Genomic DNA, 13,491 nt, shown 5'->3' with positions numbered 1-13,491 from the left:
TGTTCATGCTGAGTTATTTTATGGTTTACACATACATTATGATATTTATCATGTAATGTGGATATCAAACATGACAAATCTTACTGTCTTTATGTAATCGTTTTACGTTTTCATTTCTTCTTGGCAACGTGTGGATCTTAAATTGTCAGTTTGTAAATTATTGTTGCATTTTTTTAATACTATTGTCCTACAACTGTTACCAATTTTGATGTCGCCCAGTTCAAACTTTATATTGCGAATCAAAAGCATTATCAATCAAATTAATTAACGTTTAACCTTTTTTTCTAAATAAGACGTTTAGGACCCATCTTTGCTGTACAAATTTAAACCATGGATTTTTTGGTGCACCCAAAATAATAACAGTAATGTGTTGATGGACCCTAGGTAAAAAACATGTTAGTTATACTGTTGAAAGCTAAAATTACGCAAACACTACCATCTTTTTTTAAATAGTAAAAACTGGCCTCCATTATGAAGGATCTTTGTTGAAGGGTCTTACACGGGATCATTACGAAGGGTCTTTGCAATTTTTTAAGCAATCCTTTTAATCTGTTGGCTCCTGTAATTATCTACCTATATTGATTCAATGTACTAACAAAAATAAATTCCTTACTTGTGTATAATAAATAAGTTTTTTATAACCGTCCACATGTCTTCTCCAGTTCTTTCCCGTGTGTCTGGGAGGCTTTTTTTATTTTATACACGAATCTAATGAAACCTCTCACTGTACAGTCCTAAATTAACGTTTCCTCTACTTCCGGAGTTACTGAGAATAGTCACGATGGGTCTTACGTTTCTTGTTAGTGATTTGCCACTACTGGGCATTGAACTGCCTAGATGTTGTGACACATCGGTTTTGATCCAGTGCTGAGTTCAAATGATAAGTTTTTTTACTAAGATTGCAAACGTTCGTTTTGAATGTAGCATTATTAATTTAGACAATGTAATAATTTACTATTTCTTTTGCAAATCACGGCAGTTTTTCTAAAAAAGTGTATTTTCTTTGAAGCAACCGTAATAAAAATCGATGGTGTTTTCAGGAACGTTTGCCATTTACAGTGACAATGCACAGAATAATAGGTATTTACCTTAATCTTAGTTAATGGAGTAAACACGATAAAATATGAGATGACAAGTTTCGCGACGAACTCGATATCTTACCTGTTCATTGTTTTATTAACCTAGTATAAATTATTGCCAAAGACGTAGAGGTTAGCCTGAGTAACTGATCAAGTCTTCTTGGTTGTGATTTTGTACCGATCTTTCGCTTTCAGTTATAAAATCAAATTAAAGCTTTTATTCAAATACATAACACATATAATGACATTTTTTTATATTTAGCGAAATATCTTACACCAACTTTGGGAAAAATATGTCTCCCTCCTTTTGTGTGAGTAATTAAATCCATTGCTATAAAACTATCATTTTTGTTTCCACTGAAACAATAATGGTCCAAGTATTGATCCCTGAGGAACGCCCTGTATGCTGTTCACATTTTCTTTGATGAGTAGAAATTGGGAGACATAAAAGTGTGTCACTGTCTAGGAGAGAGGGTGAAGTTCCATTTTTATGGAACACCCCCATTGTTATATATAAATGTATTATTAGTTAGTTAGTGAGACACATAGTTTCCAAACGTTTTGGAAAGTTACAGAAAATCCTATGATAAAAGCCAAATCAAATTCTTCGAAGCAGTCATATACATTTTATTGCTTTTTATAAAATCCACATGAAAACAAAGTGGCGAGAATTAGAACACTTTTTAGATTAGAAAATACCAGTGTTACATTCCTCATACCAATCGAATTGTAAGAATTAACAGAATATGTAAAACCACATTTAGGTATACACATATTAGAACTTCCTAGAGTAGAAATGACAAGTTATATTTCTCATACTAATTGAATTGTATGGCATAGTGGAAATAGCTTTATTTTCATATTTCCAGTATAATATCCATAACTTTATAGTGCATATTGTACTTTTATGTACATATATTTTTTATTACTCATTGTGTATTCTTTTCCGTGAATTACTTTTTCAACAAGTTTCCGCCGTTTCATCTATAACATTGGAACAACCGTGCATCCCCTCTCCACCGTCTCTGTAGTCCAGAAGCATTGTTATGAAGCCTCGGTGTTTTCTAGGCCAATGCAACCAGGGGAGGCGTTATTTCGTGCCTTTCTATTTATGCGGGGTCATTGAAGCGAGCGAGAGAGGAGAGGAGCGACCCTAGAGCGGTAGGTAGGCTATGCCACTAGTAGGCTAGGTATGTAACCGATTGGTGCAAGAGTGCGGCGGATCTAATGGGGCAAACACAACTCCCGCTACATCTGGACAATCGCTGTCGCAAGTCTGGCGAATCGTAAAATTGGGGGCACTTGGGAGGTGATAGGTTAGCACAATGTACAGCAGGCCGTAACTATTGCAGTTTGTGGCCTTTACAACCGATTCACACCACATAGAAATGCTATTGCGAACTGATGGGCATCATTCACTGAGTAAATCTTATAATACTAGTCACTAGTTTACTAGTATACTAGTTTGTGCAGCCAGTTAGAATCAATTAGATGTGACTTTGGCAATTATGATCATGTACCACACATATTTATATATTGACATTGAACTCCAAACGCAAGAGTCTCATTATAATTATGAATGATGGATAACCTTAGCCAGCCTCTATATTTTTGATTTCACCCTGTATTGCCGATTCAAATGTAAATTGGTTCAGGATAGGGACGTCCATCAGTACGAGACCCTAGGAACGGGTAGCGACAATTTCAGAATTTAATAGTATAGAACGACTATGTTCGAACACTTGCCGTTTCAAGTTGGTATCAAGATAATCAATAAACTCCCTGGAGGTCTCAAACGAATCAATGAATCAAAACAATTCAAATCTCGATTAAAACACTTTTCGATGTCAAAGGCATATTACTCTGTTGGTGACTTTACAATAGGCCGCTGGGATGATAATTAGCTTCTTATTATTGTTTTATTTCTCCTTTTCTGGTATCTGAAACATACAAAATACAAATATATCGGTTCACACATTAATGTGCGGAATTGTGCCTATGATAACTTAAGATAGGTTTAGTTTATAGATTTTTTATGAATATTATGAAATGACGTTTGCAATACAATGTTGTCAATTGTTTTACTGCAATAAAGAATTGTTATTATTATCAACAGAATTTGGTTCAAGAGCAGTTGTGACCATTTCGAGTTTAGCCTAGCGTCAAATAAATAATTGTACGCCCTACCTTTAATTATTAAACAATGAAATAGTATAATTTTAAAATAAATGACTAATACACACCAAAACGTTCATTAGTTTTTGTAATACTGTTAATATAAAAAAATATTAAATTTTTAATCAAAGAAGGACACTCGATAAAGGAAAAAGTCAATGATATTTGGATTAGTATAATTAAATATATTTAACATCAGATTACTGACATGATAATATAAGGGCGTAAAAATGAGGTTTACCATAGTTGTTAAGGGGATGAGGGTTTATGAAAGTATTTTCTCAAAAAAGTACTATTTATGTTTTGATATTTTTATTTCGAATTAAACTTGTTCCAAATATTTTGATAAAAATGCATAAATAACAGATGTCTTTGATATATGAACTTTGCCCTCGAAGTGAATATATGGTTGTGTTACTTTATAATTGGGATCTAATCAACTGACGCACAAATATTATTCATTGTGCTAGCTTCAAACGGTTCACTTAAAATTAAGAGAATTAATCCTAAAAATATTATAAATGTGAAAGTGTTTTTATTTTTTCATTTGCTTTTACACATAAACTACTAAACCGATTGTACTTAAATTTTACATGGACAATTCTTGAGTCCATGAGATGAATATAGGTCTATTGATATTACGAAAATCCCTCTGAGCTACATACCACTGGTCTTTCAAGTAGCGAAAATTCCCTTCGTGGTCTCTTATATCAACTTATTAATATAATTTGTAAAGTATTAATTAAAAGAACCTGTCAAATGCAATTAACTATTCTCTGTAAACATTTATTTAGATAAAACAACCATATGTTTAATTAATTTCACCACCGTTTTCAAATGGTTTCCGTTTATAGTGTGTACATTCTCTAAGGAGTAACTATTAGTTTTCACGCCGTTTTTAGATTTCAGTGATTAGGTAAGTAAGTATTCATATGCCTTAGAAAATGTCCTAAAACATAAGATGATGAGAATTTGACTCCGAACACTCTCTTAGAAGCAGTCGACAAGATAGAAATTCGCTGGTCTTTTAAATTCCAGCACAGTAAGCTCTAAAATAATACAAATATTGTTCAATTAAAACCAAATAAATATTGTCATTGTTAATGTACTTTAAACTGTACAGTATATTGTTAGCAAATATTAAGTATTAGATATAAAAGACAAGATCTTGCTATATAAGATTTAGGACTGAAACCCATCTTAGTTGTAATTTTGATAGAAGTAGGTTTCTTTCATCTGTTATATATATATTTTCTTGATCAGGAAAACGCAAAATTCAACTATGGAACAAAAATACTAAGAACGAAAGTAAACTATTAATAGCCATAAATGAACACTATTTGACGTATTTCCATGATCGTGGCAACAAGGCAAACCTCAACAATGGCGTTGGGAATAAAATTCACTCGAACTAGCAGTGGCCATACACGTGAAACTACTAAATTGCGTCCAAAGCAGCGGGTAACTACTAGCAGTGCAGGTATAAAATACAAAGTAGTCCTAATTTGTACTATACGTTTAGAGAGACTGTTATTAAACCTATCTTAGTTGTTTTTTTTAAGTTGTCATCTCAGAGTTGTGTATGCATTTTTACATGTGGTTAAGGGAAAGGACCAACGGCGCTCCTTGGTTTTTTTATGTTGGCGCTCCTGTTACCCCCACCACCTTAGTAAATAATAGCCTACACTGTACGCTGTTGATGAATGGTATTTGATGAGTGCAACAGTTTGAGTTATTATTAGTGAGAAATATTTCATGTTAATAAGTCTGTTGATAGGTTATGTGTTTGTATATATTGTGTAAATAATTTGTAAATAATGAGTGGTGAACAATTGAGAAGTGAAGATATTTATATTGACAGATATGACAGCACAAGTTCTGAAATATGATAGTGAGATGCCGATCGTGAGTACATGCCGAACATTAATGATTTTAGTGACAGTAGTGATTGTTCTTTGTCTATGCTGAAGAAGAGACATACAAGTGTAACAAAAAACAATGTTGATGATGTTTTATCTGGGACACATGAAACACTTGGAGCCGAGTCCTCTGATGACCTGTCAGAATGTGAGGTTAGGCCTATGCAAGTAAGTCCAACACAGAATCTACTTAGTCATGACCCGGGTGACCAAAGTGAAGTTGTTCGGTGTAATGTCATAGGAAATTTAGAAAGCTTTGATTTTTAATTTAGACAGTGGTTTCAATGCAGATATTGTTGGTCCAAATTACTTAGATAAATCTCCCACAGACATATGTCTTTTATAACCCCTGACATTATTAATAGAATTGTTGAGCAAGAACAAATCTTTATGCTTATCAGTGCATTATCAAAGGAACTTTGAATGAATCAATTTCGAAAACGGTCCTTACTTGCTACGTGGGACAGATACTAACACATCAGAAGTATTATCGTTTCTTGCCCTGGTTATTTGGATGGGCCTAGATAATAAACCACAAATTTCAGATTATTAGTCAAAGTTGATTTTGTACAAAAATGACTTTGTCCAGGAAACAAAAATTACCAGAAACAGTTTCCGGCTCTTGCTTTCCCATGTTACATTTTTCAGATAATAAAAATATCATTCCTGGAAATAAACTGTACAAAATTGAATGGCTAATTCAAGCATTGAATGAACAATACCACAAAGCTTGCACTGTTGGAAGACAAATGTGTATCGACGAAATCTATGGTGCCTTTCAGAGGACGACTGTCATTTAGGCAGTATATACCTAACAAGCGTCCACAGATACGGTATTAAACTCTACAAGGTATGTATTGATAGAGGTTATACCTATACCGTTAAAGTCTATGGTGGGAAAGAAGGAAATTCAAATTCAACTGGAACAGTTACTGAGAATGTTGTACTTGATTTGACCAAAGATCTAGTAAACGAGGGTAGGGAACTATACACTGATAATTTTTACACGTCTGTAAATCTAGCTAAAGCCCTTCTGCAAAAAAAGACTCACTTAGTAGGAACGCTGAGGAAAATGCGTAGAAACAACCCTACAGCTGTTACTAAAGCAAAGTTGAAGAAAGGCCAAATTAAAATGCTACAAAGTAACTCTAATGTAATCGTGAGTAAGTGGAAGGATAAGAGGGATATTTTATTTCTAACAACTAAATCAGTTCCAGAAATGACGGCTATCACAAGAAAAGGAGGAAAGATTGTAGAAAAAACCATCCACTATTATAGACTACAATGCAGTTAAGGGTTTCATTGACCAATCTGATCAAATGGCATCTTACAATTCACCTATTAGAAGATCGGTGAAATGGTATCGAAAAATTGCTTTAGAAATTATTGCTAACACATCTATTGTAAATGGCCATGTTATGTACACTACTCTTACACAAAAGAAGATGGAAATTACTGAATCTAGAGCGCAACTGGTTCTTGGACTCATCCCAAAAAGCCCAGATTTTATGTAACGGTATGCCTAATTCAGAAGACACCACCCCCCCCCTCCCGAAGACACTTCACAGCTGAACCACATTATCATGAACACAGATAAGAGGAGTCGGTGTTCTTGGTGTTATGAAAGAATGAAAAATGAATTCGGTCGGGGGCATGCTGTTAAGCATGCGAAACAAGTTAAAACAATATGCCCAGGGTGTAACCCAAGTACTTCTATGTGTACGGACTGCTTTTTTAAAAAAACATGTTACATTTATTACTTCTTATTAAGGCAAAGAAGTAATAAAGGTAGACACATTTACCATTTTAACCACTAACCATTTAACTATTAACCGTTTTACAATGCAAAATAAACCTTATTTTTAATATTAATGTAATAAAGGAGTATTTATTATTTACCTAACATGCATGATTTGATGTGTATCACATATGAACACATACAATTTACATTTACAGACAATGTGTATCATATGTGATCACTTCACATAAAGCTGTACAATCCACTGTATGAAGTATATTTATGTATGCTTTATCACAGATATTGAAAAGTAATGTCAAATACTTCTTAATTAGTCTTTAGTCTGTTGGTATAATTACTGATTTCATTTCACCTATGGTCTGTGACAAGATTCTTTCATGCAGCATATGTGCTGCACGTGGAGGCCAACCTGTGAAATAACTTTTTCTGTCCAAAGTAACCTCATTTATTTATAAAAGTCGGTTAATAAATAACTATTTATGGAAGGTTTTGTATTACACATGCAAACTAAATAGCCCAATAATTTGACCGTATTTGAACAGCTGTTACTTAAATCAGATGTTACTTAATTCAAATGCAACTAACACTTTTTTGTTCTCTTTTAAGCCTCAGCTTCAGCTATGTAGGCTTCGGTGTATACTGGTTTATTTTCAAGGTACACACACTGTTTCGTGTCTATACATGATTGGCTCTCCCGGGATTTGAACCCGTGATCTCTCAGTTAGAGAGCCGAGACTACATATAACCATTAGTCTAGAGAGGAGGACTAATAAAATGCAACACTGAAACTGGCTATTAAACTTTTGACACCTAATAGATGTTAACATAAACAAATTAACATGTTTGTAGTAGTAGTTTTCAATTGGTAGTGTTATGGTGAACATTCTTTTATTCTTTTCAAGGGATGACGGGCATGCTCATGATGGATCTCAACTCACTTGAAATCCCCGGGTATGGACTCAGTTCTTACAACTGCGATTCAATCAACAGATCTCTAGCAATGTTATGACGGAGGAAAGTGACAAGAGGATGGTGAAATTTGAATGTCCAAGCCGGTATCCATGTGTCAAGAATGCTGACGAAATGGCAAGCGGTCGTATCAAATGGCACCATGCTACAGACGACAAGGATCTGTTGTTTTGGTGATGTTGATATTGGACTGAGCGGCGCAGAAGAACCTTTATTGAAAGAGACGGAGGATACAATAAGAATGAATTGGATGGTATCAAGGTTGAATTTCACGTTACTCTATGGTTAACGTATCAAATAAAATGTTAACTGTCTTCCCCGTCCTTCCTGTTTATTGTCTTTTTAAGATTAAGTTATTAAACAATTAATTTACTAATGTAATTTTCCGAAGTTAAAAAATAATACTTACTGGTGAGAAGCTTCATATTTACAATGTAAAGTATAATGTATACAGTATATTTTTTACATTTTCACGTGTAATCTTGTGGACACTAGTGTTCGAGGATTCTCACTAGTTTGATATGTAACAAATGTCTTATTGTTGTCATCTTCACATGTAATCTTGCTGACACGAAATCTTCGATAATTCACACTAGTTTGAAGTGAATACTCTAATTTTGTAATCTTCTCATGTAGTTTTGCAGACTGGATGTCGAGGGTTCTGACTAGTTTGATAGGCAATAGTCTACTTTTGTAATCTTCACGTGTAATCTTGCGGACACTCAATGTTTGAGGATTCACACTAGTTTGATGTATGTGCAGCAGTCTACGTTTTGTAATCTTCACATGTAATCTAGTGCAAACACTCAATGTTTGAGGATTCACACTAGTTTTGATGTGCAACAGTCTACGTTTGTAATCTTCACGTGTAATCTTGTGGACACTCAATGTTTGAGGATTCACACTAGTTTGATGTGTGCAGCAGTCTACGTTTATAATCTTCACGTGTAATCTTGTGGACACTCAATGTTTGAGGATTCACACTAGTTTGATGTGCAACAGTCTACTTTTGTAATCTTCACGTGTAATCTTGTGGACACTCAATGTTTGAGGATTCACACTAGTTTGATGTATGTGCAGCAGTCTACGTTTATAATCTTCACGTGTAATCTTGTGGACACTCAATGTTTGAGGATTCACACTAGTTTGATGTGCAACAGTCTACGTTTGTAATCTTCACGTGTAATCTTGTGGACACTCAATGTTTGAGGATTCACACTAGTTTGATGTATGTGCAGCAGTCTACGTTTATAATCTTCACGTGTAATCTTGCGGACACTCAATGTTTGAGGATTCACACTAGTTTGATGTATGTGCAGCAGTCTACGTTTATAATCTTCACGTGTAATCTTGTGGACACTCAATGTTTGAGGATTCACACTAGTTTGATGTATGTGCAGCAGTCTACGTTTATAATCTTCACGTGTAATCTTGCGGACACTCAATGTTTGAGGATTCACACTAGTTTGATGTATGTGCAGCAGTCTACGTTTATAATCTTCACGTGTAATCTTGTGGACACTCAATGTTTGAGGATTCACACTAGTTTTTGATGTGCAACAGTCTACGTTTGTAATCTTCACGTGTAATCTTGCAAACACCCAATGCAATAGTCTTCTTTTGTAGTCTTCTTTTGTAATTACAATCTTGTGGACACTAAATATTTGAGGGTTCACACTAGTTTTATGTGCAACAGTCTACTTTTATAATCTTCACGTGTAATTTTGCGGACACTCAATGTTTGAGGATTCACACTAGTTTGATGTGCAATAGTCTACTTTTGTAATCTTCACGTGTAATCTTGCGGACACCCAATGTTCGAGGTTGCAGAAGCTATAAAAGCGGGGAGAAGGTAATTTTAGTCAGCTATAAATAAAGGAGAATCGAGACCTTGAGCTGCATTGGACGATCACAGTGTCCCAATTCGACCATTCTTTCCCCGCTCGGTCTAAAGGCATTGCTCACGACGGCTAACAAAGGATGGCCATCTAAAATAGAAATGAAATGCCATACTGGTAATTTTATTAGTATTGCTAGCGATAACTCGATGCGCTGCCCAACTAACTTTCAGAGACTCGTAATTTCTTGTAAAGAGAGATAGAATTACTAGTAAACCAATGCAGAAAGATTGTAAACAGTCCTAGCATTTAATATAATTAAAAAAATTGTGTGGTTTGACCGTAATCTGATTTCCTACATTAATGACTACAATGTGAAATAATTAATTAGTATATAAGCTATATCGTGAAGTAAAAATACTGTAACAATGTAAAATTGTTTACATTCAGTTTTTTAACCTTAATTTGTCTCATAATCAAATGAATCCAATTTAAGATTGTTGTGTTTCTTTGCAAGAAGTCTTTGCATAGATATATTATCTATCTAAAGCGTAAAGAAATTTAATTATGGATTTTCTACATTAAGTATCCGCAATTGGTTGATATTTACCTCCAGTTATAAAATAATAATATGAGTAACCTATAAAAGTTTTAAATCAATGAATAAATGGCAGTTTTTATGTTTATGTTAAACATAATATTTTTATTTTTATGTTAAACATGCAGCCTTATAGTGTTTATAAAGAACAGTAATATATTTTTTATTAGTAGGCAAACAATTCTGAAAACACCGTTAGCGCATAAAAATTTAATTTTCTTACTGCCGCTACCTCTGACAATTTACTTCAAAACAACTTTGAAATTAGCATCCTGAGAATGATGTAAAGGAGAATCTTTATGCTACAAATAAAAGTAACAAATTATTTTGTGTTGCTACCTTTTGGAAGATGAAATATCTTAACTGAGGTTATCATCCTGAAAACATCTAAACACAAATATTTTATTCATAATTGTGGAATAAATCGCAACGAATTATTATCAGCTTCTTTAAGGGTTGACAAATTTACATTTTTTAGTATTGAATATGAAACTCATAATTTCTTCTTAAAAGAGTAATAACGATACCGCTACTATTCAAGCTTTTACGGATAAGAATACAGATTTGTAAAATGTAGGATGGGTCTAATCACCCCCTGGAAAAAACAGATTAAAAATATATTAAACAATGTACATATTGTTAAGTTATAACAACGTTTTTTTTTAATATAGCCCGTATATTTCACTGATCTTTATCATAGATGTAATTAAGGTGAATGACAGATAAAGGGGAATTTCATAATTTTACTTTGTCAGCAGTTGCAGGAAGGAGAAGACACTTGATTAGGTGATAAAAAGGTTCACTCATTTATATGCTTGGTTTATTTCATTACAAAGGTATTCATCTTAAGAAAGGAACGATACCTTTCCTCAACTTGAAAACCCAAAAATTGTATATAATACATTTAAATAGTTAAGTAGAAATTTTGTATGGTGTAAAGATGCAATATTTTTTAATTATTTTTTGGTTAGCGGAGGACAGTCCCTTTTGAGTAACTATTAAATTCTTGGTCTTATTTATATGACAGTATGACATTACCAATCGTTATGCCTATACGTATCAAAAACCTGTATTCAGCCAGGCAAAAACATCCCTGTCGCAGAGAGCCAATATTAATATGTCGAGAATTTTCTCGGTGTGTAGATCTTTCGGGCGATGTGTTCTTATATTGTATGTTAGTTTACGTCTGTTGACATCTCAGGGAAAGATCTTGGATTCTAGGAACCTCAAACTTTAATGTTTCCGTAGTATTTTAAGGTCAAAATAAAGAGATCTTATCTAATTATCCTTATATTTTTGGGATCTTCTTAAGCGAACACCTCTTAACCAGGTACACTTTCGTTCAGTTACATGCACCAGTACTGTCGTCTCACTGTCCTCCACATCACCTGATCTAGTATGAAGTGATTTATTCCTGCTTTCTTCAACACTAGAACGACAAATAACCGAATATGAACGCATTACAGTAGTGGAGCACGATCCACTTGGTTCTTTGTCAGATTTGACTCATCTCCGAGTATTACTGTGATGAAACGGTAATACTAAGCGTTTGCCAACAAACAACGTGACAAATCGGAAAGTGGGAGAGGTGTATTGACAATGGAAACCAGTACATCCCAGACGTGCAGTAGTAGTAGCCAATATATTAAGTAGCAATAACCCTGTATTGGTTCAAAGATGTTTTTATTTTCATTACTAGTAGTAACATTATGTGCAAAATTAGATGCAGGTGACTGATGTATTGTAAGGACCAGCAGGGCATTTTTGATGGCGGAAAATGTAAAGCGGAGATTGAAGATTCATCGAGCTCGAGGACACGTAATTGGACGAACCCGAGATCTGGCACATTGCAGAAACCGACAATTTTGTTGGCGTTAATTGGGGACGGCCTTGTTGGAGTAATTTAAGCCGTCTATGCAGCTTCTAGAGATACCGGAGCATTTAGTGCTATCCGATCAAGTTTCCTTGATGGAAACCACCTCTAGTGTATTTATCCTCTGATAGTTTTAGCCTTCATGGCAAATCATCCTTTTTATTAGCCTCTTGTAAAATTATGCTGTTCAGTACCATCGGCCTCCATTTGAAACCAGGTTTTAGAAAGATGAATACTACAGGTATTAACATTATTGGTTTCATGAGTCACACATGATTAGCCCCATTGGTGATATGCATTTCCGTGCATTGACCTCAATAGTGTTAATATACTGCGAAATTACGAGTATATTAATCTTTTGGGTTATATTAAAACTTTCTGAATTCAAATTTCCTACATCAGTTGTTCCAATTTTTATATTGTATTGACCTCTTTATTAGTCCGATGAGGGTTCATCTCTGGATGGTTTATAACTTCCAGTTGATAGCAACCCTATGAATGTTCAGGAGCAGCACACCGCGTATTTGGTGTGGATGTAGAGGTGGAAGAATGGATCAATAGGTCAAGTCTAATACACAGGATTACTGTTAGAGTAGGTAAAGTTCCCTTAAAGGGCTATTGTGAGATAATATTGTTAGCCTAGACATGAGGGTGTGCTGTCCTCTGCCCGATTTGACTGGTGACTGGTACAGAACTAGCATTCACTTCTTACAAGATGTCATGACTGAGATATGGTCTGCTATCTCTAATCATGGGATCTCGGCAGAAGGCGGCCCCTGATCACACAATTCTATCCATCCAGAATATCCAGAATATATTCCAAAAGCTAGCGCAAAGGTCATATCAAGACAATAAGAAGTGTGTCAGTTTCTTGTCCTAAGTACGAGTCCATAGGACTCGTAAATAAAATAATTCAAATGCTCTCAGTCAGGTTACTGAATGGTTATAATACCGAGGTGATGCCAAAGGGATTTTAAGAATCGATTTTCTAATCCTGAAAAATTGGGGTAATATGAGACACCCATTAGTGTCTGAAATTTTTCTTTTTCAGTCGTTTCAAAAAAATTCACCAGTATCAACTATCTTTTGCTATCAGAGTCCTTTGATATTTACATTTTTTTCACGCATTAACCTCCTTGTGTGTTGCTTGATGACGTATTAATTAATGCATTATTATCAGCTTTTGGATTATCCTTCCAAGTACACATTGGGATCAGCCTTCCATATGGTTCCATCTTCCTGAGAAATGCACTTTCTCAATTTCGTACCTGCATTTTGTAG

The sequence above is a fragment of the Homalodisca vitripennis genome, chromosome 1 (genome assembly GCF_021130785.1).
Source record: "Homalodisca vitripennis isolate AUS2020 chromosome 1, UT_GWSS_2.1, whole genome shotgun sequence".
In the NCBI taxonomy this organism is placed as follows: domain Eukaryota; kingdom Metazoa; phylum Arthropoda; class Insecta; order Hemiptera; family Cicadellidae; genus Homalodisca; species Homalodisca vitripennis.
This window is presented reverse-complemented; position numbering follows the sequence as displayed.